The sequence below is a fragment of the Salmo salar genome, chromosome 11, assembly GCF_965601325.2.
Source record: "Salmo salar chromosome 11, fSalSal1, whole genome shotgun sequence".
NCBI lineage: Eukaryota > Metazoa > Chordata > Actinopteri > Salmoniformes > Salmonidae > Salmo > Salmo salar.
In genome coordinates, this window is record NC_138301.1 from 83059183 (window position 1) to 83082019 (window position 22837).

The window sequence follows — 22837 nt, forward strand, 5'->3', positions numbered from 1 at the left end:
GGAGTAAAATAAGCATTATCTTGCCATCTCATTTCCATTCTCATTAGCTGTCCGATGTCTGGTTGTGTTTATAGCAAGTCAACGAAATGAATTTCCCACATGCTGAACATAAAGGTAATACGTCATACAACCTGCAGGAGGCAGTGTTCCATACACAATTTGCATCCAACCAATATGGTATAACAAAGATGTTATTTTATATTGACAAGATAGTCGAGTGACCATTATAATGGAAATATGTCCTCAAAGACGGAATGTTAAGTTCTATCTGGGCTCCTTGGGACGTCCATACCGTAACCATAACCTTACCTATTTTACATTTCAACTTCAATGGGGTAATGTGGGAGACGCTATACGGACACAACATCACCAAAAGTATGTGGATACCCCTTCAAATGAGTGGATTCGGTTATTTCAGCCACACCTGTTGCTAACAGGTGTATAAAATTGAGCACACAGACATGCAATCTCCATAGAGAAACATTGGCAGTACAACTCCCTTGTTCTTTGCTTGAAAAAAAAATACCCTACCATCTAACACTACTACACTCACCAAAAAAATGGAAATAAAAATAACACCACCCTACTCCACTATTTAAATCTATTTAGTCCTACCTCAGGCCAACAATCTGAAAGGATGGGACACCACCACTTAACACACCATTTATCTCTTCTGATGTCAAGTCTCGCACATCCAAATACCTCTCTGCGGCTGCAACCACAACCACAATTTTCTGCAACTTACGTTCCATCCCTGCAGTACAGTTGATAACCATTGCTATAAATCCTATCTAACTGAAACATATCACTTGTTGGCCTACAGTGGCATATGAAAGTATTCACCCCCCTTGGCATTTTTCCTATTTTGTTGCCTTACAACCTGGAATTAAAATTAATTTTTGGGTGGGGGTTGTATCATTTGATTTACACAACATGCCTGCCACTTTGAAGATGCAAAATATTTGTGAAACAAACAAGAAATAAGCCAAAAAAAACCAGAAAACTTGAGCGTGCATAACTATTCATCCCCCAACAATCAATATTTTGTAGAGCCACCTTTTGCAGCAATTACAGCTGCAAGTCTCTTGGGGTATGTCTTTATAAGCTTGGCACACCTAGCCACTGGGATTTTTGCCCATTCATCGAGGCAAAACTGCTCCAGCTCCTTCAAGTTGGATGGGATCCGCTGGTGTACAACAATCTTTAAGTCATACCACTGATTCTCAATTGGATTGGGGTCTGGGCTTTAACTAGGCCATTCCAAGACATTTAAATGCTTCCCCTTAAACCACTCGAGTGTTGCTTTAGCAGTATGCATAGGGTTGTCCTGCTGGAAGGTGAACCTCCGTCCCAGTCTCAAACCTCTGGAAGACTGAAACAGGTTTCCCTCAAGAATGTCCCTGTATTTAGCGCCATCCATCATTCCTTCAATTCTGACCAGTTTCCCAGTCCCTGGTGATGGAAAATATCCCCACAGCATGATGCTACCACCACCATGGGGATGGTATTCTCAGGGTGATGAGAGGTGTTGGGTTTGAGCCAGACATAGCGTTTTCCTTGATGGCCAAAAAGCTCAATTTTAGTCTCATCAGACCAGAGTACCTTCTTCCATATGTTTGTGGAGTCTCCCACATGCCTTTTGGCGAACATCAAACGCATTTGCTTATTTTTTTCTTTAAGCAATGGCTTGTTTTCTGGCCACTCTTCCGTAAAGGCCAGCTCTATGGAGTGTACAGCTTAAAGTGGTCCTATGGACAGATACTCCAATCTCCGCTGTGGAGCTTTGCAGCTCCTTCAGGGTTGTCTTTGGTCTCTTTGTTGCCTCTCTGATTAATACCCTCCTTGACTTATCTGTGAGTTTTGGTGGACGGCTCTCTCTTGGCAGGTTTGTTGTGGTGCCATATTCTTTCCATTTTTTAATAATGATTTTATCATGAAAAGGCGAGACCCAGATGCAGATGGTTGGGAGTCTTACAATATTTATTAATCCAATAGGGTAAGGCAAGAGAATGGTCATGGACAGGCAAAAGGGTCAAAACCAGTTCAGAGTCCAAAAGGTACGGAAGGGCAAGCAGAATCAAAGTCTGGGCAGGCAGTAAAGAAGCTCAGAGTCAGGCAGGGGTCAAAACCTGGGAAGACTATCAAAAAGAAACTATCAAAAAGGAGTATGGTAAAAACACACTGGTTGACTAACATACAAGATGAACTGGCACAGTGAGACAGGAAACACAGGGATAAATACACTGGGGAAAATAAGCAACACCTGGAGGGGGTGGAGACAATCACAGGAACAGGTGAAACAGATCAGGGCGTGACAGGATTTAATATAACCCAACCCTGATCTGTACTTCTCCATGACTTTGTCCCTGACCTGTTTGGAGAGCTCCTTGGTCTTCATAATGCCACTTGCTTGGTGGTGCTCCTTGCTTAGTGGTGTTTCAGACTCCAGAGCCTTTCAGAATAGGTGTATATATACTGAGATCATGTGACAGATCATGTGACACTTTGATTGCACACTGGTGGACTTTATTTAACTCATTATGTGACTTCTGAAGGTAATTGGTTGCACCAGATCTTATTTAGGGGCTTCATAGCAAAGGGGGTGTATACATATACACGCACCACTTTTCCGTTTTATTTCCAATACATTTTTTTGAAACAAGTAATTTTTTTTCATTTCACTTCACCAATTTGGACTATTTTGTGTATATCTATTACATGAAATCCAAATAAAAATCAATTTAAATTACAGGTTGTAATGCAACAAAATAGGAATAATGCCAAGGGGTTGTGAATACTTTTACAAGGCATTGTAACCCTTTTACTGGTACAGATCTACTACTCACACCACTCCTCTCAGGATCCCTCCCCCTTGCCCCATCTTCCTCTCCTTTCTTCACTGCCTCAGCATATGACAACTTCTGCACTACTCTAACCCTGGAAACCTCAACCTGCCTCACTCGCACCAGACATTTCTGATCCCCAGCCCCATGGGCACCCCTACAATTAACACATACCACTACTTTGCCCAATGTTACACATTCCTTTGTCTCATGCCCTTCTGTACACTTCTCACACCTAGGAACCTCCCTCCTACACAGTGATACCACATGCCCATAAGCTTGACACATGTAACAACGTAATGTATTCGGCACAAAAGCTCATACAGGATAACTTATATATCCTAACATCACTTTATCAGGCAAAGACTCAACATCAAAACTCAAAAGAACAGACAAAGACTCTTCTGTTTCACCACTCATGGCACCCTGTCTAAGTCGCGCCAAACGACGAGCATCATAAACACTGGGAATCTTCCCCTTCAGTTGGTCAACTTTTACATTTACTGCTATCCCAGTAATCACTCCTTTCAATTGTGCCCTTTTCTTGAGAGCAAAACAGTTCCCATTTCTTTCCCCCATTCGTTTAACGTGGAGCGCCTTCTGCCCCTGACCAGCAGAAACACAAAGAATTATCACAAGACCACTTCTGGTTACCCTCACCGATTCCACAGCACCCAACTCTGTTTTCACCCACCCTGAAACCACAAATGGATCAGCCAAAAGGCAAGGGTCAGCTTTTTCCAAAAACTTCACTCCTACTGTCACAAACTCATATTTATCCTGACCCTCGGTGCAAGCCTCGGGCTCCGAGAGCTTCACCACACCTACCACCTCCGATACTTCGACCTCATTCATTTCCATTTCTCCTCCTGTCTCCCTTTTTTCGGCCGTTTTTAACCGACTCAAGCACACCCTCTTCCTCCCTTTCTCTCTTAGACTTCATCTGCCTCTCTTTTTCCCTCTATTCCTCCTCCGTATTCGAAGTATACGTCTCCTTATGATAATACTGCACTTCTCCTGACATATATCTTGTTCTTGCCTTCTCAAGGGACGCCATTTCACCGGCTGTCACAATCTCCGTACAATCAGCATGAACCCCTCGGGATGTAGCGCTCAACAGTGCATCCCAATTATAAAGCAGCTGCTTCGTCTTGATGCTCTTCTTTATCACAAGCTACAGTGACGCTTTTCCATTTCAAACAAGTGCGCTCTTCCAACCACCATCCACCGTCTTGCTTCATGCGGTTGATACACTCCCGTCAGAATGGCCTTACTGAAGAGCTCAGTGACTTTCAACGTGGCACTGTCATAAGATGCCACCTTTCCAACTAGTCAGTTCCTCAAATTTCTACCCTGATAGAGCTGCCCCAGTCAACTAGAGCTGCCGCGGTCAAAGTGCTGTTATTGTGAAGTGGAGCAACAACGGCTCAGCCGCGAAGTGGTAGGCCATACAAGCTCACAGAACAGGACTGCCGGGTTCTGAAGCGCGTCTGAAGTAACTTCAGCACAAGAACTGTAGGTCGGGAGCTTCTTAATGGGTTTCCATCGTGCCAACTGTAGTTTGTTGGAGGAGGAATAATGGTCTGGGGCTGTATTTCATGGTTCGGGCTAGGCCCCTTAGTTCCAGTGAAGGGAAATCTTAACGCTACAGCATACAATGACATTCTATATGATTCTGGGCTTCCAACTTTGTGGCAACAGTTTGGGGAAGGCCCTTTCCTGTTTCATCATGACAATGCCCCCCCAATATATTAACATTTATATAAATGTTTTGTCATTGTTGTTCAGAACCCACTGCCCGCTAGTCGTCGTCAAGTTTGCCACCCCCCACCCCGTCCGTTGATTGTGCCTGTGTCGACCAGTGCAAAGCACATGCCTCTTTGCCCTTCGTCTCCAAAGTGCCCTTTTGGGTGGTGGTATAACTTCCCCCCCCAAATGTCATTTTTTTTGTATACATTTTTTGTCATTGTTTTTCAGAACCCACTGCATGCAAGTTGCAGTCAAGTTCGCCACCCCATCTGTTGGTTGTGCCTGTTGATCTGCCTTGTATGGATGCTTCCGGTAATGCCTTTTCCCAGTCTGCCCAGTATGGAGATTGCACGCACCAGGTGTCCAAACATGCATGGCTTGATAGATGCGGTCACCGGTCTAGTGTGTGTAGCTAGCTACCTAGCTTAAATATCAACTGCTACAGAAGCATAACATTTGATAACACTTGATTTAGCCTACATCATCATTAATATTCATTCTGGTTGGCTGATGCAAGCAGCAGCTAGAGCCAGAATGACATAGAAAGGTAAATCACAATCACTAAAAGAAATTGAGCTAGCTAACTAGCTGATTTAAATTTGGGCTCCTGAGTGGCGCAGCGGTCTAAGGCACTACAGACCCTGTTTAGATTCCAGGCTGTATCACAACCGGCCGTGATTGGGAGTCTCATAGGGCGGCGTACAATTGGCCCAGCGTCGTCTGGGTTTGACCGGGGTAGGCTGTCATTGTAAATAAGAATTTGTTCTTAACTGACTTGCCTAGTTTAATTTAAAAAAAGAAACAAAAAAAGAAATCATCAACATCAATGATCAGCTGATAACCCACCTTCTTTTCTCGATGTCAGTCATGTCTTTAGGAGGCACTGTTACTAGCTTGCTTACAATTTGTGATGAGTGAGTGTGTTGTTGCAGAAATACATTGTCCAATGATGCTTTGTGGGTGGCAGGTAGCCTAGCGGTTAAGAGTGTTGGTTCAGTAACCGAAAGGTCGCTGGTTTGAATACCCAAGCCGACTACGTGCAAATTCTGTTGACGTGCCCTTGAGGAAAGAACTGAACCCGAATTGCTCCTGTAAGTCACTCTGGATAAGAGTGTCTGTTAAATGACTAAAATGTGTACTGAACAAAAATATAAACGCAACATGTAAAGTGTTGGTTTCATGAGCTGAAATAAAAGATCCCATACATTTTCCATATGCACAAAAAGCTTATTTCTCTGATATTTTGTGCACAAATTTGTTTACATCCATGTTAGTGAGCATTTTTCCTTTACCAAAATAATCCATCCACCTGACAGATGTGGCATATCAAGAAGCTGATTAAACAGCATGATCATTATGTTCTCTCTAATTCTCTCTTTCTCTCTTTCTGTCTTTCTCTCGGAGGACCTGAGCCCTAGGACCATGCCTCAGGACTACCTGGTATGATGACTCCTTGCTGTCCCCAGTCCACCTGGCCGTGCTGCTGCTCCAGTTTCAACTGTTCTGCCTGCGGCTATGGAACCCTGACCTGTTCACCGGACGTGCTTGTTGCACCCTCGACAACTACTATGATTATTATTATTTGACCATGCTGGTCATTTATGAACATTTTAACATTTTAACATCTTGACCATGTTCTGTTATAATATCCACCCTGCACAGCCAGAAGAGGACTGGCCACCCCTCATAGCCTGGTTCCTCTCTAGGTTTCTTCCTAGGTTTTTGGCCTTTCTAGGGAGTTTTTCCTAGGGAGTTTTTCCTAGCCACCGTGCTTCTTTCACATGATTTGCTTGCTGTTTGGGGTTTTAGGCTGGGTTTCTGTACAGCACTTTGAGATATCAGCTGATGTACGAAGGGCTATATAAAAATAAATTTGATTGAAATTTGATTGAATTACACAGGTGCACCTTGTGCTGGTGACAATAAATGGCCACTCTAAAATGTGCGCAGTTTTGTCGCACAACACAATGCCACAGATATCTCAAGTTTTGAGGGAGTGTGCAATTGTCACGCTGACTACAGGAATGTCGACCAGAGCTGTTTCCAGAGAATTGAATGTTAATTTCTCTACCATAAGCCGCCTACAACGTTGTTTTAGAGAATTTGGCAGTACGTCCAACCGGCCTCACAACCGCAGACAACGTGTATGGCGTCGTGTGGGCGAGCGGTTTTCTGATGTCAACGTTGTGAACAGAGTGCCCCATGGTAGCGGTGGGGTTATGGTATGGGCAGACATAAGCTACAAACAACGAACACAATTGCATTTTATCTATGGTAATTTGAAAGCACAGAGATACCGTGATGAGATCCCGAGGCCCATTGTCGTGCCATTCATCCGCCGATATCACCTCATGTTTTAGCACGATAATGTACAGCCCCATGTTGCAAAGATTTGTACACTATTCCTAGAAGCTGAAAATGTCCCAGTTCTTCCATGGGCTGCATACTCACCAGACATGTCACCCATTGAGCATGTTTGGGATGTTCCTTTTTTTTTAAGGTATCTGTCACCAACAGATGCATATCTGTATTCCCAGTCCTGTGAAATCCATAGATTATGGCCTAATGAACATATTTCAATTGACGGATTTCCTTATATGAACTGTAAAACTCTTTGTTGCATTTATATTTCTGTTCATTGTAAAAAGCTCAACATTTATAAAGAATGTAGCTACAGAAGCATTTGGTAGAAGCACCTGTCCCCTAAAAGGTCTCTGCAGGGCCCAGCTTACAAACCCTTCCCAGCTAGTTTATGCTGGCTAGCTGCTAGTCTCGTGGAGATCCAGACTTCCCTAAATGGGAAACCTGGGGAAGTTCATGTCACAAATCAGCTAAAAAATGGTGGGAACCCCGGTGTAAAATCAGAGACGCCTCGCAACACGTCAAACCAAACCAAGCCTTGCTTGGGTGGAGGTCCTCATTAGAGCAGGTGTTCCCAAAGTTTTTCACTCGGGGCCCCCTCTTCCAGAATTGGGGAACATGCACGTCTATTTCTATGGGCACAAGCACTGTTCATCACACAAACCGCTCACACTCCTCTTGTTGGTGGAGAAAATGTTGCAGGTTTAAAGCTTATTTCCTGCAATTATACACATTTTGTCATGGGGTACAAAGAACATTTTGCCCTTTTAAAGAAAATGTTCTAATGTGTATTCATGTGATATTTGAGTGCACAAAAAATTACAGCAATATCTATGGGCTAAAGAAAACAAAATAAAAAAATGTTTACTGACATGGGTTAGTTGATCTGGATATTTCTGACAAGTTATAAATAGCTCTCTAAGCTATGCAATGACTAAAATGACAAGAGGAACTGATGATGCACTACCCAATTTCGAAATTGCACCTTGTGCATTCTACTTTTACAACTTTCAAGAGTAAGTTTAAAGCTGGAACTCTTACTTGAAAAAAACAACAACTCTGGGGGGGGTTTGGGAACCACTGTTGTAGGTGCAACAGTGCGTGAGGATGGCAGCGAAATCGACAATTAAAACCCCATCAAAATATGTTGACATATGCCATGTTTTTGTTGAACCGTACGACTGTAACAGGAACAAACATAACTTTTTGTGAGGCAAATCATCTTTATTGAAACTGGACTACACACTGGCTTAAGAAGAGATAATGGGACCTGTCGCACTGACTGATGGTTTTGCAAAAGCATTATGTGGCTCCTGTCGCAATCTTCTACTCAAATATAAAAGAAGTGCCAATAATGTGGAAAGAATCGTCTGTTTTGTGAGGGAAAGAGCAATACTAGAGTTAGAACAAAAAGATGTGCCGCGGCTGTCTCGACCCCCAGAAGTACCAAAAGAGTGTCTGTCCAGGAAAGCACCGAAAGGCCAGTGAGACGAGGCCTATTCAGGGTCCCAACCCCAGCGACTGTTGACCAGCCGCAAGATATAGGAATTCAACCGATAGAAGTACAGGTTTTTGGTTTATCATCAGCTGTAAGTGACAACAACGAAAGTAGGCTAATCGCAGCATAGTTAAAGTGCTTGACCTTCAAACAACATAGCTACCCACAGCTCTTTTGTCAATGCAATAGGCCATGCAGCTACAGGTGAACCTTTGTTAGATTGTTTGTTTGTTTATCGTCCCAGTATGAGTCATTACAGTCTTCATAGACTTGTCATATCGGTTGAAAACATTGTTGCACATGTCCTACAGGCTCACATTTGTAGGCCACATTTAATAATAACTTCAGTTGATCATCGTGACAATTGTAGCCTAGATAATGTATACATAGTTTGTATTTTTCCTTGACAATTAAGTAACTAATAAAGCCAATTTGTTTGGGCGCATACAAAGTTTATTATTGCAAATGTGTTGCATAATGCATGAAGACAGCCTCAGATATTCAAACTTTATTTTCCTTTTATTTAAGGTCACTGTTACAATTACTTCTGGTACAAAGTCCTTTGGAAAGAAATGGTATACTGTATGTCTTCCAGGTAATCGACCCAGAGCAATACCATAGTATTTGATGCAAGAACTGCGAACACAATATGCGCCTCACAAAATACTTCATCCAACATCAAGGGGCCCATGCCCAGTTTGACATTGCACAGAAAGTCAGCAAGACCATTGGAGAGCAGGCAGACCTCATGCAGCAATTTGATAAAGACTATGAGCTGAAGCCAGAGTCTGGAAAGCACTCAACCTCAAGAGGATCTGAGGACATCAACCATATAGTAAGTGTGCTTCTTGATCAGAAGGTTTTTGCTTTGTTACCTGGCAGGTTCTGCCAAAGCTTCCAGAACTTCAAAATAAACCTGTTGCACAAATTGGACTGTGAGGAACTAGTGTTCTGGATCAACAACCACAAACTGATCTTACACCGTGAGAAAAAAAAAACAGTCTGCAGACAGAAGCACAAACTTTGACTGTTGATTTCAGCTGTAGTGTGGAGACCCTAGAATAGAAATTGTTATCATAAATGCCACAGTTACAGAAGAATTTATGAAAGAGGAAAGAAGATGTAATACCGAAACCAGTGACAATGTAGACTCACAAAACATGTATTTACTTTTATAATGTTACATTATTTTCTGCATTTATTTGTTTACATATTTTAACCAGAAAATATTCTATGTACCTTTTTTTACCATTTGTATAATTACTTGGACTTACAATGTTATGTACTGTTAGCATTCTTCTTGTTGTTGCTGTCTGAAACTTAAAAGAATAATATGTTTTATGGGCTGTGATGTGTACACCGTGCAAGAGCAGTATTCAGTGCATTCGGAAAGTATTCAGACCCCTTCACTTTTTCCACTTTTTATTATGTTACAGCCTAATTCTAAAATGGATTCCATAAAACAAATCTGCAATCTACACACAATACCCCATAATGACAAATCGAAAACAGGTTTTAGAAATGTTATCACATTTATTAAAAAAACAACAGAAATACCTTATTTACATAAATTGAGCTCAGGTGCATCCTGTTTCCATTGATCATCCTTGAGATGTTTCTACAACTTGATTGGAGTCCCCTTGTGGTAAATTCAATTGATTGGACATGATTTGGAAAGCCACACACCTGTCTATATAAGGTCCCACAGTTGACAGTGCATGCTAGAGCAAAAACCAAGCCATGAGGTCGAAGGAATTGTCCGTAGAGGCTCGAGACAGGATTGTGTCAAGGCACAGATCTGGGGAAGGATACCAACACATTTCTGCAGCATTGAATGTCCTCAAGAACAGAGTGGCCTCTATCATTCTTAAATGGAAGAATTTTGAAATCACCAAGACTCTTCCTAGAGCTGGCCACCCAGTGACCAAGAACCCGATGGTCACTCTGACAGAGCTCTTGAGTTCCTCTGTGATGGGGGAACCTTCCAGAAGGACAACCATCTCTGCAGCACTCCACCAATCAGTGATTTATTTAGAATTGAAGGCACACAACCAGCATGGCTACTACAGCATTTTGCAGCGATACGCCATCCCATCTGGTGTGCGCTTAGTCGGACTATCATTTGTTTTTCAACAGGAGAATGACCCAAAACACACCTACAGGCTGTGTAAGGTCTATTTGATCAAGAAGGAGAGTAATGGAGTGCTGCATCAGATGACCTGACCTCCACAATCACCCGACCTCAACCCAACTGAGATGGTTTGGGATGAGATGGACCGCAGAGTGAAGGAAAAGCAGCCAACAAGTGCTCAGCATATGTGGGAACTCCTTCAAGACATTCCTCATGAAGCTGGTTGAGAGAATGCCAAGAGTGTACAAAGCTGTCATCAAGGCAAAGGGTGGCTACTTTGAAGAATATAAAATATATTTTGATTTGTTTAACACTTTTTTGGTTACTACATGATTCTGTATGTGTTATTTCATAGTTTTGATGTTTTCACTATTATTCTACAATGTAGAAAATAGAAAAATAAAGAAAAACCCTTAAGTATTCTAATAGTTCGCCTAGTTTAAATTTGTGACAAAACAAGCAAGTATAGTGTAGAGAATCATTGTACCTGTCACGCTCCTCTTCGTCTGAAGATATGGAGAAATCGCAGTCAGAAAAAGTGGACCAATACGCAGCGGGTTGCGTGCTCATCATATTTTATTTAAATGTGAACACCACGAAAAAACAAGAAACAATGACCGACCGGAACAGTTTTGCAGGCTATATACAACGCAATGCAAAAACAACTACCCACAAACTACAACCAAAACACAAACCTATATATAGGACTCTCAGAGGCAACAGAAAACACCTGCCTCCAATTGAGAGTCCAACACCCAATTACTTAGACATAGCAATACAAAGAACTAGAAAGAACCTAGACATACAAAACATAGAACATAAACCAAAACCCGGAAATAATAAATCAAACACCCCTACAAAATTCACACTCAACCTAAACCATACAAAACAAATACCCATCTGCCACGTCCTGACCAAATTATAATACAATTACTCCCTTTGCTGGTCAGGACGTGACAGTACCATCTGAACACTATGAAATCTATTTTCCATGACCACAAATATTGTATTTTCAACTGTTTGAAGCTGGTGTACCAAACCGAAAGTAAGACGCAAAATGAAACTTTAAACGGGAAGCATAGAAATAGTGCACTTAGAATATATAACCCACTTCTTAGTCTTACTTTTAATGAGAATGACAGATCGATAACACACATTTCTATGTGCATTTTGTCAAGTCACCCAAAAACGTACATATCGCAGCTTTAAATGACTGAGTTTTCACAAATGTGATGATATAATCATCAACACCCATGTGAGAGACATGGGGCATTGGGTGACAGGTAGCCTAGTGGTTAGAGTGTTAGGCCAGTAACCAAAAGGTTGCTGGATGAAACTGACAAGGTCACAATCTGTAATTCTGCCTCTGAACAAGGCAGTTAACCCACTAATCCCCAGTAGGCTGTCATTGTAAATAAGAATTTGTTCTTAACTGACTTGCCTAGTTAAGTAAAGTTTTTTTTAAAATCCACAGCTACTGGGTGTTCTGTTCTTGTTGTGATGCAGTTTACAAGTGTGGAACAAAACATAGCAGATTGGCAGGAAATCTCAGTGAGTGAGTTTCCCAGTGAAAGAATAGCAGCATCCATTCCTTTTTATTTCTGTCCTAGTCAATGCAATAGAATCCTACTCCAATGCGCTCTGCCTACAAGAACATCTCTTGCACAGTTAGTTTTGCATAGTTTGTTTTGTTTCGGTATATTGCATTGAAAGTGGCTAACATTGCGTTGATTCGATCACAATTCCGACAGTAGAGCAAAACGTTAAGTGAAGTTCAATGTAGTGCTTCTCTGCACAGCTGCCTGCTAGGTTTTTCACACTCAACAGTTTCCTGTGTGTATCAAGAATGGTCCAGCACCCAAAGGACGTCGAGCCAACTTGACACAACTGTGGGAAACATTGTCTTCCTTGTAGAAGACTTTTGACACCTTGTAGAGTCCATGCTCCGACAAATTGAGGCTGCAAAACTAACTCAATATTAGCAAGGTGTCTCAGTGTACTACTTACTATTATCTCAACATGTCTGTAACAAACTGGTAATATATGGATACTGCTTGGCAAAATCTCTAGAGTTTAGGTTTGGAGCAAGTGCTCTCTCTCTCTCTCTCTCTCTCTGTCTCTCTCTCTCTTTCTCACTCTCTCTCTTCAGTTCTCTCTCTCTTTTCAGTTCTCTCTCCCTCTCGCTCTCCCTCCCTCTTTCAGGTCCATTAAGGAAGCTCGTTCCCCTGCAGAGGAGAAATATAAAACTGGCCAAGCCACTCGGAGCTCCTGGGGCTCCCGGGCTTCTGAGTGGCGCGGTGGTCTAAGACACTGCATGTCAAGTACAAGAGGCATCCCAGCAGTACCTGGTTCAAATCCAGGCTGCATCACATCTCGCTGTGATTGGGAGTTGCATAGGGTGGTGCACAATTGGCCCAGGGTAGGCCATCATTGTAAATAAGAGTTTGTTCCTTTTTTGAAGTAAAATTTAAATGAGAGCTTTTGGCTGAGCTGGTTCTAGACAAGCCAGCTCTGTGTTCTAGCCAAGCCAGGCCCCTGAGGGTCAGTCAGACAGGGCCACTGTAGCCACACTGTAGACAGAGGCTCCTGTGGCTTTATGGGACAAGACACAATGAGAGAGAGAGACAGAGAGAGAGAGGCTGGGTTGATTGCAGCTGAGGTTAGTATTTGACCCTGTTGGCCTCTCACATGAACCCATGGACAATGCCCAGTAGCTGAGTCACGCAATGCCAACAGATGGCCTCAGTATTTCAGCCCCTCTATCTACTATTTAACACAGCTGATGGAATTGACACAGCTAACCAACAGATGGGACTGGATATAAGATACCCGGTGTATAGAGGTTGTGTGGAGACATAGACAGAGGAGGATAGCGGTTAAGAGAGCTGGGTCAGTAAGCGAAAGATCGCTGGTTTGGCTCCCTGAGCCGACTAGGTGAAACATCTGTCGATGTGCCGTTGAGCATCTGCTAAATTACTAAAATGTAAATGTGTTACCTAAGTCAGTGTTGTCAGACTCACTTTACATCGGGGGACGCATGAGCCGTACTGAAAATGTGTTCTATTTCCTCACCGTCAAAATGTGCAAACAATAGTCCTTTATCCATTGTTTTGGGAATTTGTGATACTCCCTTACTGTCTGGCTTTCATTTCATGGTGATTATTAGCTAGCTGGACACAGTCAAGAAGCTGAATGAATGTAGGTCCATTATCATTTCTACTTTAGTTCGATTTGGTATATTGAGTATATTGAGTCCCAAAAAATATATTTCTAAACAATGTATCAGCCAAAATGTAACACCCACCCTGTATCTCAACCAATGGCAGGGTTAGGGTTAGGAGTTCCCAGATGTCTTGAAAGCACCATTACTAGCTACTCAGACTGGCTCAGTGGCTCACAGGGCATGGAAGCCACACATTGGCTGATTGGTATGCTGCCTGCAATTCTCCCTAAATTTCACCAGCACATCACATGTGCCACATGGGGAGAGAAGACACTTGATCCCTGTTATTCTCCCTTTCTGTGATGGTTACAAGGCTCTCACCCGCCAGTCATTCAGAAAATTGGATCACGCCTCCATTCTGCTACTCTCCGCCTAGAGGCAGAAATTAAAGCAGGAAGCATCCATGGTAAGATATGTGCAATGTTGGTCTGACCAATCAGAATCCATGCTACAAGATTGTTTTAATCATGTGGACTGGGATATGTTCTTGGTTACCTCTGGGAATAACATTGATGCCTACACTGACTGTCATTCGTTTCATCAGGAAGTGCATAGAGGATGTTGTTCCTACAGTGATGGTTAGAACTTATCCAAACCAAAAACTGTGGATTAATGGCAGCATTCGAGCAATACTGAAAGCGCGACCCACCGCATTTAATCACAGCAAGGTGTAATGGACGTGGGAACATGAACGAGTACAAACACACCAGCTACAACCACCGTAAGTCAATCAAGCAAAAATACATTATCGGGACAAAGTGGAGTCTCAATTCAATGGCCTAGACATGAGACGCATGTAGCAGGGACTTCATACAATAACGGATTATAATAGAAAAACCAGCCGTCATATGGCATCATTTTCATCTCACAATTCAAAGAAGCAAGGAGGCATGTCGAGAACGCGGAGAATAACGGAGAGCGCGCATAGAGTTGAGAGTTCAGATAAAAAATGGCGAAGGCGCAGAAGATCATGTTGAGGAGCTGTGAGATAGTTCAGAGAAAAATGTTGCATGCCCAGCAAATGGAATTGAGCAAGAAATTGTGTTGAGCACGCATTTCTCTGTTCATGGTATACTTGCCTGCGCTCTCTCGAAATTCACCTGTGCTTGCACGATATGATCTCTGTGTGCTCGCAAATCTACAATAACATGTTACTCAAATATGATTGCCAGCCTTATTGACCAATCATAGCAGTGATTTTTGTTACAATGCAATTGATTGGCTAGCTAAATGGAAGGCGGGACCCATACAACATAATGTTTACATCCCCAGATTGCTAGTATTGTAACATGGTGCAATCCCAGCAAGGTGCTTCTTCTCAGGTAAGAACGCTAGCCAGACAATTCAGCCTAATACCATTTGTACCTGTTTTTTATTATCTCATTTATGTAAAGATTTGCCAGTGGATATCTGTAATGGTAGACTCAGTAATTCCAGTTTAGCTATTTTATGTGATGAGTCATTCCTATGAATTTAATCTCACTCAATTATGTCGCCCGGCCATATAGCCACAGAACAATGCACTAAACATCTTTGATACAGCTACTAATGTCACACATTGCATTCATCTTTGCTACTGTACTATCAACTGGCTTGCTATATTAGACAGCTCTAGATGCGAGGGGAAAACCAATATATTTATATTATCTATAATGATTATAAAAAGGCCATTAGGTAGGTAGGTAGCTAGCTAGGTTGAACCCGGTAGGATCATGGTCAGGCTGTCTGGTCTGGTTTCTGTTTCACTGCAGTTTAAGCCTGTTGGATGAGCTAGCTAAGTTGAAACAGCTAGGAAAGCACTAACTCCCAACATCAGCTGAGTTCATCAATGTAGCTAGCTGATGATTTTAGAAAATAAAATCTATAGTTGCTTGCTAGTGACTATTGAACACTTTTTTCCAAACGAGTTAGCTAGTTCCCCTGACTGTTTATTGATGAATTGGTAACTGAAAGAGTAGCAGGCTGTTTTGGTACAATTTGTCTGATAAAGAATTGGCTTGTACATGTAAACATTAGTGTTTCATTAGTTCCTGACCGAGTAGGCACGTTGTTATTCATGTTTTTCTTGTCATCACATTTCAGGTGGAGATGGAAGATCACTAGAAAGGAGCATGCTGACAGACCAGTAAGAAAGTTGTTGTTGCACAACAAAGGTATTATAGTCAATGCAATATTGTGTAAATTGCCCATTTATAAAATGTATCTCAAACAAAACGGTTGGATTGTTCAGCAACAAGAGAAGTAAACGCTAACATGGCTTTGGTGATGAAAGGTATGTCCCGGAGGTGACCATGAATCTATTAGAAGCTGCCCCAATGCATTACATTAAATGCCCAGAACCTAATTCACCTGGTATGGGTTTCACCCAGACAAATATAAGGTGTGCACCTCTTTCACCCTTTCCAAAGCTAAATACCTCTCCATAGTTAATTTCCAACATTTCAACTGATAGCACTACCTGCCAAAATTCTCCACTGCTTTGTGCTACACTCGTTAATGCATGTTCACCCTTTCCTAAGTTAAGTAGCCTACCCTTCTTTCCATCCACACCAGTCTAGACTCACTACCGGGGAAAATTCCTTTCGTTCGCACTCCACTTCTAGCGACTTTTCTACCTGAACACTTCCAGCTCACATCTGAACTATTTGACTCACTAGTGTCCCCCCACTGGCTCTTACTACAAAGACCATTGAAAACCTGAACTTTATTGATACCAGATAACATTACTTATTTATTAAGTTTAAGTTACTGTATCAAGCCTTGTTGATTCTCCCATTCAGTTTGTTTAAATCTATTCACTATTTCCCCATTATTGTTTTTTCTTTGATATTATTATACTCCTTTCCTTATTTCTATTGTGACTTCATTGTGATTTAGCGTAATTTTTTGGGGAGAGGTATTTTCGTTTATTGTACTTGGCCCAATCTGACAATCTTTGTCTTTCACTCAGTACAACACCACCCAGGAGAGGCCTGCTTGGAAACCTGGGATGGATCCAGGAACATTCCTCAAGGACCTTTACATTTTCTTTTTGGACTTGTCCAGTTGGGACATTTAGCCATTGTTAAACAAAGATTGTGAAACACCCTTCTATCTGTGTTTTGCAAGGTCTACATATCTTGTAATCACTCATTCATACAAACTGATACAAATTCAAGGTCTGACATTCACTTGTCTATTTCCCATTGTTCAATCTTTGACCCATGTCGACTCCCCACAGTTGTGTCCAGCTGGCTGGATGTCCTTTGGGTGGTGGACCATTCTTGAAACACACAGGAAACTGAGCGTGAAAAACCCAGCAGCGGCGCAGTTCCTGACACATTAAAACTGGTGCACCTGCCACCTACTACCATACCCTGTTTAAAGGCACTTGAATATTTTTTTGTATTGCCCATTTACCCTCTGAATGGTACACATACACAATCCATGTCTCAATTGTCTCAAGGCTTACAAATTCTTCTTTAACTGGTATCCCCTTAAGCTACACTTGATTGATGTCGGATCATAAAGCATCATAGCATTCACCTGATCAGTTTGTCATGGAAAGAGCAGGTGCTCCTAATGTTTTGTACATTCAGTATATTTTAGTTGACACATGATGTGTCTGATATACATGGGAAAAAAATATACTGCTCAAAAAAATAAAGGGAACACTTAAACAACACATCCTAGATCTGAATGAAAGAAATAATCTTATTAAATACTTTTTTCTTTACATAGTTGAATGTGCTGACAACAAAATTACACAAAAATAATCAATGGAAATCCAATTTCCAACCCATGGAGGTCTGGATTTGGAGTCACACTCAAAATTAAAGTGGAAAACCACACTACAGGCTGATCCAACTTTGATGTAATGTCCTTAAAACAAGTCAAAATGAAACTCAGTAGTGTGTGTGGCCTCCACATGCCTATATGACCTCCCTACAACGCCTGGGCATGCTGCTGATGAGGTGGCGGATGGTCTCCTGAGGGATCTCCTCCCAGACCTGGACTAAAGCATCCGCCAACTCCTGGACAGTCTGTGGTGCAACGTGGCGTTGGTGGATGGAGCGAGACATGATGTCCCAGATGTGCTCAATTGGATTCAGGTCTGGGGAACAGGCTGGCCAGTCCATAGCATCAATGCCTTCCTCTTGCAGGAACTGCTGACACACTCCAGCCACATGAGGTCTAGCGAATTTGCCAATCTTGGTGTTCACTGGCAAATGCCAAACGTCCTGCACGGTGTTGGGCTGTAAGCACAACCCCCACCTGTGGATGTTGGGCCCTCATACCACCCTCATGGAGTCTGTTTCTGACCATTTGAGCAGACACATGCACATTTGTGGCCTGCTGGAGGTCATTTTGCAGGGCTCTGGCAGTGCTCCTCCTGCTTCTCCTTGCACAAAGGCGGAGGTAGCGGTCCTGCTGCTGGGTTGTTGCCCTCCTACGACCTCCTCCACATCTCCTGATGTACTGGCCTGTCTCCTGGTAGCGCCTCCATGCTCTGGACACTACGCTGACAGACACAGCAAACCTTCTTGCCACAGCTCGCATTGATGTGCCATCCTGGATGAGTTGCACTACCTGAGCCACTTGTGTGGGTTGTAGACTCTGTCTCATGCTACCACTAGAGTGAAAGCACCGCCAGCATTCAAAAGTGACCAAAACATCAGCCAGGAAGCATAGGAACTGAGAAGTGGTCTGTGGTCCCCACCTGCAGAACCACTCCTTTATTGGGGGTGTCTTGCTAATTGCCTATAATTTCCACCTGTTGTCTATTCCATTTGCACAACAGCATGTGAAATTTATTGTCAATCAGTGTTGCTTCCTAAGTGGACAGTTTGATTTCACAGAAGTGTGATTGACTTGGAGTTACATTGTGTTGTTTAAGTGTTCCCTTTATTTTTTTGAGCAGTGTACATGAAAAAAAATGTATTCACCCTGGACATGAGACCTGATTTTTAGAGCTTTTGAATCAGAAGGTGTAAGTGTTATCTTGATTGACAAAGTCTGCATGTTGTTTGATGTTTAAGTTACCAAAGTAAAAACATGAAGACCAACAGGCACTTTTTTTTTATTTTGTAACATTATTTTACACAGCTTGATTGCATTTAGCCATCCCCCAAATTCGGCCATTGAAAGCTGCCAACAGGGTGGCATGTTTTTTGATGTGCTGCTCTAGAGTTCCATGGCCCAGCAGACTCACCTGGAGACAGGGGGAAAGACGCATGTTAGTTTTTATTCAAGTCTGGGAGATTTTTAGAGGGAAAGAGCATGAGTTTTGAAGTACAGTAAATCCAACGAGTGAGCCTTGATTACATGCTATATCATTTACATTTACATTCACGTCATTTAGCAGACGCTCTTATCCAGAGCGACTTACAAATTGGTGCATTCACCTTATGATATCCAGTGGAACAACCACTTTACAATAGTACATCTATATCTTTTTTTTTTTGGGGGGGGGGGGGGGGGGGGTACACGGACAGCACTAGTGAAGGTGCCATATGTATACTATTACGAGTTGAGCCTACTTCTCTGTGCTCTGGAGAGATCGCCGGTAGTTAGCTAGAAGGCTCTGGATGTCTTTGGAATATTCTGTCTCTGTAGCACCTGGAGAGAGATGGATAGAAGTACAGAGTGTGCATGAAAAAAAGAGCAAGAGAGTTAACAAGCAACAAGCATTACATTGAATGAGGACTATAAGGGCCTTTAATTCAGACATATGGATGTGTAAAAGATGCAGCAACTCAATATGAGGAGTGTGTTGGGGGAAGCCATTTGTTAGAAAAGTTGCAAAGACTTATCCATTTTAAACGTAGAGCAGTGGGCCATGTTAAACGAACTCGCCCACTCTCTCTGACCCTCATGCCCTCACCAATGACCTCCCATTGGCTCAGGACCTTCTTGTCTAACCTTCTAATCACACCTCTAATAACCTGAATGAGGTTCCTCGTGGTCAAATTTACACATCCTCATATCTGTCACTGTAGAAAAACTCAATTAGCCAAGATGTTCAGTTACTTCTTGACAGCGGCAATCTACACTCCTATAGCTACTCCGGCTATACAATGTAGTAGAAGCGCAAAGGTAGTGGGCTAAGTTAGGTAGATGTGACTACTACACATGGTTGGGAATGTCAGACACTTGACTTCATCCATGTTCTATTGAGTATATGGGCGACATTAGATAATTGAGTGAGACAAAGGAAGGGCTCTACTGACTGATGTCTGAACAGGAGCTAATGACTTTTGTCTAAATTTCACTATTATGATTTGGAAATATGATGATATTGATAAAGTAGGCAAATATTTAGTTGGGAACAACCATCATCATCATGTCTTTAAATTTACATTAGACAGATGGCAATGTTGTCATTAGCTAGCAAAGTTAATCAAAAACCGCTAAATTCGTCAAAAATAGCTAGCAATGCTAATGTTAGCTAGCTAAAATCTGGTGGTCTCCCCTCAAGCTTAGCTATCTAGCTAACGTTATACTGCATCTAAAGTCAATCTGGCAACATCAAAATGATGACAAAAGGTTTTCCTACAAATTATTTGCCTTCTTTATAAATGTAATTGTGTTTTCAAGACACAGTAATGAACTTTAGACCGAATCAGTCCTAAAATGAACATTCAAAACAATATTGTGACACAAGGTGCAACTGAGTCTATCATTACATAAACTGTATCTACTGGAAAATCTTTACAGAAATTAGATAATCAGATAATCCCAATGCATCACGGGGGGCACGCTGCCCTCCAGGACACTTATAGCACTCGGTGTCAAAGGAAGGCCAAGAAGATTATCAAGGACTTCGTGCACCAGAGTCGCAGTCTGTTCACTCTGCTACCATCCAGCAGAAAGAGACAGTAAAGGTGCATAGACTGAAAAACAGCCTCTATCTCCAGGCCATCAGACTTTTGAAAAGCCATCATGCCTCCCCTGTAGTAAGTGAGAGTAGAACCAAAACATTTTCTCCAATCGTTTCGTTCTGAACAGAACCATTCATTTTTTTGTTCCGTTACACTGTTCTGACCAGCAAAATAGAGTTCTGAACCGGTTTGAACCAAAAAAAGTTTGGGTTTATATAGTTCCTTTTTAAACCCCTGAAATGAATGTCTTTGAACTTCAGAGAGTTGACTTAACTAACATTGGACCAGAGCTGGACCAGACATTACACATAATGCCATCTAGCGTTTGAGAGCTAGACCAGAGCTAGCTGACAAGCTTGTGTGTGCAGAGCGGCACCAGATCTACAATAAAAACACGTCTTACCTTTTTATAGTTAATAAGTCCAATATGAAAAGTGATAACTATACTTAAATAGCATTGGAAAAGGTAGCCTAGACACAAACTGGCAAAGATTTTCAACTGGCAGACACTGGAATACGTTTCTGAGTGACAGTGAGGGCTTTGCATAGGCGCTTTGTTGCATTTTTTTGTGGGATGAAAAAAAATGCCCGACACATAAAAGAACGTTATTAAAATAACAGTTCTGTTTCGGATCAGTATAGATCACTTTCGTACTCAGTTCTGGTTCAGTTCCTCAAAAAAGTCACTCTTTTCCGGTTTTCGTACTCTTCCCTGAACCGGTTCCAACACCGGTAGTAAGTAGTACTCCTGTAGTAAGTAAGAGACAATGATAGACTCACTCACACACACACCTCATACAAACACAGACTCCATACTCCCATATACCCACACACGGCCATACTCACAAATACACACACAAACACACAGCCAATGCTGCTGTCCCAATTAGTGTATATGGAGACCTTAAACACTGGACTGTTACTTTTATACTGTTTTCACACTGTGCATTTACAGTACACAGTTTAAGTCAGAGGTTGACATACACCTTAGCCAAATACATTTCAACTCAGTTTTTCACAATTCCTGACATTTAATCCAAGTAAAAATTCCCTGTCGTAGGTCAGTTAGGATCACCACTTTATTTTAAGAATGTGAAATGTCAGAATAATAGTAGAGAGAAAGATTTTTTTTCAGCTTTTATTTATTTCATCACATTCCCAGTGGGTCAGAAGTTTACATGCACTCAATTAGTATTTGGTAGCATTGCCTTTAAATTGTTTAACTTGGGTCAAACGTTTTGGGTAGCCTTCCACAAGCTTACCACAATAAGTTGGGTGAATTTTGGCCCATTCCCATGACAGAGCTGGTGTAACTGAGTCAGTTTTGTAGGCCTCCTTGCTCGCACACGCTTTTTCAGTTCTGCCCACATATTTTCTATAGGATTGAGGTCAGGGCTTTGTGATGGCCACTCCAATACTTTGACTTTTTGTTCCTTAAGCCATTTTGCCACATCTTTGGAAGTATGCTTGGGGTCATTGTCCATTTGGAAGACCCATTTGCGACCAAGCATTAACTTCCTGACTGATGTCTTGAGATGTTGCTTCAATATATCCACTTAATTTTCCTTTCTCATGGTGACATCTATTTGTGAAGTGTGTCAGTCCCTCCTGCGGAAAAGCACCCCCACAACATGATGCTGCTACCCCCGTGCTTCACGGTTGGGATGGTGTTCTTCGGCTTGCAAGCCTCCCCCTTTTTCCTCCAAACATAACGATGGTCATTATGGCCAAACAGTTCTATTTTTGTTTCATCAGATCAGAGGACATTTCTCCAAAAAGTACGATCTTTGTCCCCATGTGCAGTTGCAAACCGTTTTCTGGTTTTTATGGCAGTTTTGGAGCAATGGCTTCTTCCTTGCTGAGCGGCCTTTCAGGTTATGTCTATATAGGACTTGTTTTACTGTGGATATAGATACTTTTGTACCTGTTTCCTCCAGCATCTTCACAAGGTCCTTTGCTGTTGTTCTGGGATTGATTTGCACTTTTCGCACCATCATACGTTCATCTCTAGGAGACAGAACGCGTCTCCTTCCTGAGCGGTATGACTGCTGCGTGGTCCCATGGTGTTTATACTTGCGTACTATTGTTTGTACAGATGAATGTGGTACCTTCAGGCATTTGGAAATTGTTCCCAAGGATGAACCAGAATTGTGGAGGTCTACAATTTTTTTT

The 22837-nt window shown here is 42.1% G+C and overlaps 1 long non-coding RNA gene across 2 annotated transcripts; it reads left to right on the forward strand.

Annotated features, from left to right (window-relative positions):
- Positions 1-14589: 14589 nt before the first annotated feature.
- Positions 14590-19217, forward strand: LOC106563013 (uncharacterized). 2 transcript variants are annotated; one of them, XR_001319161.3, is made up of 3 exons: positions 14590-15127; positions 15888-16077; positions 16756-19217. It is a non-coding gene; the product is annotated as an uncharacterized LOC106563013 (long non-coding RNA). The 2 variants fall into 2 exon arrangements; XR_001319162.3 differs by having other exon boundaries at positions 15888-15958.
- Positions 19218-22837: the final 3620 nt, after the last annotated feature.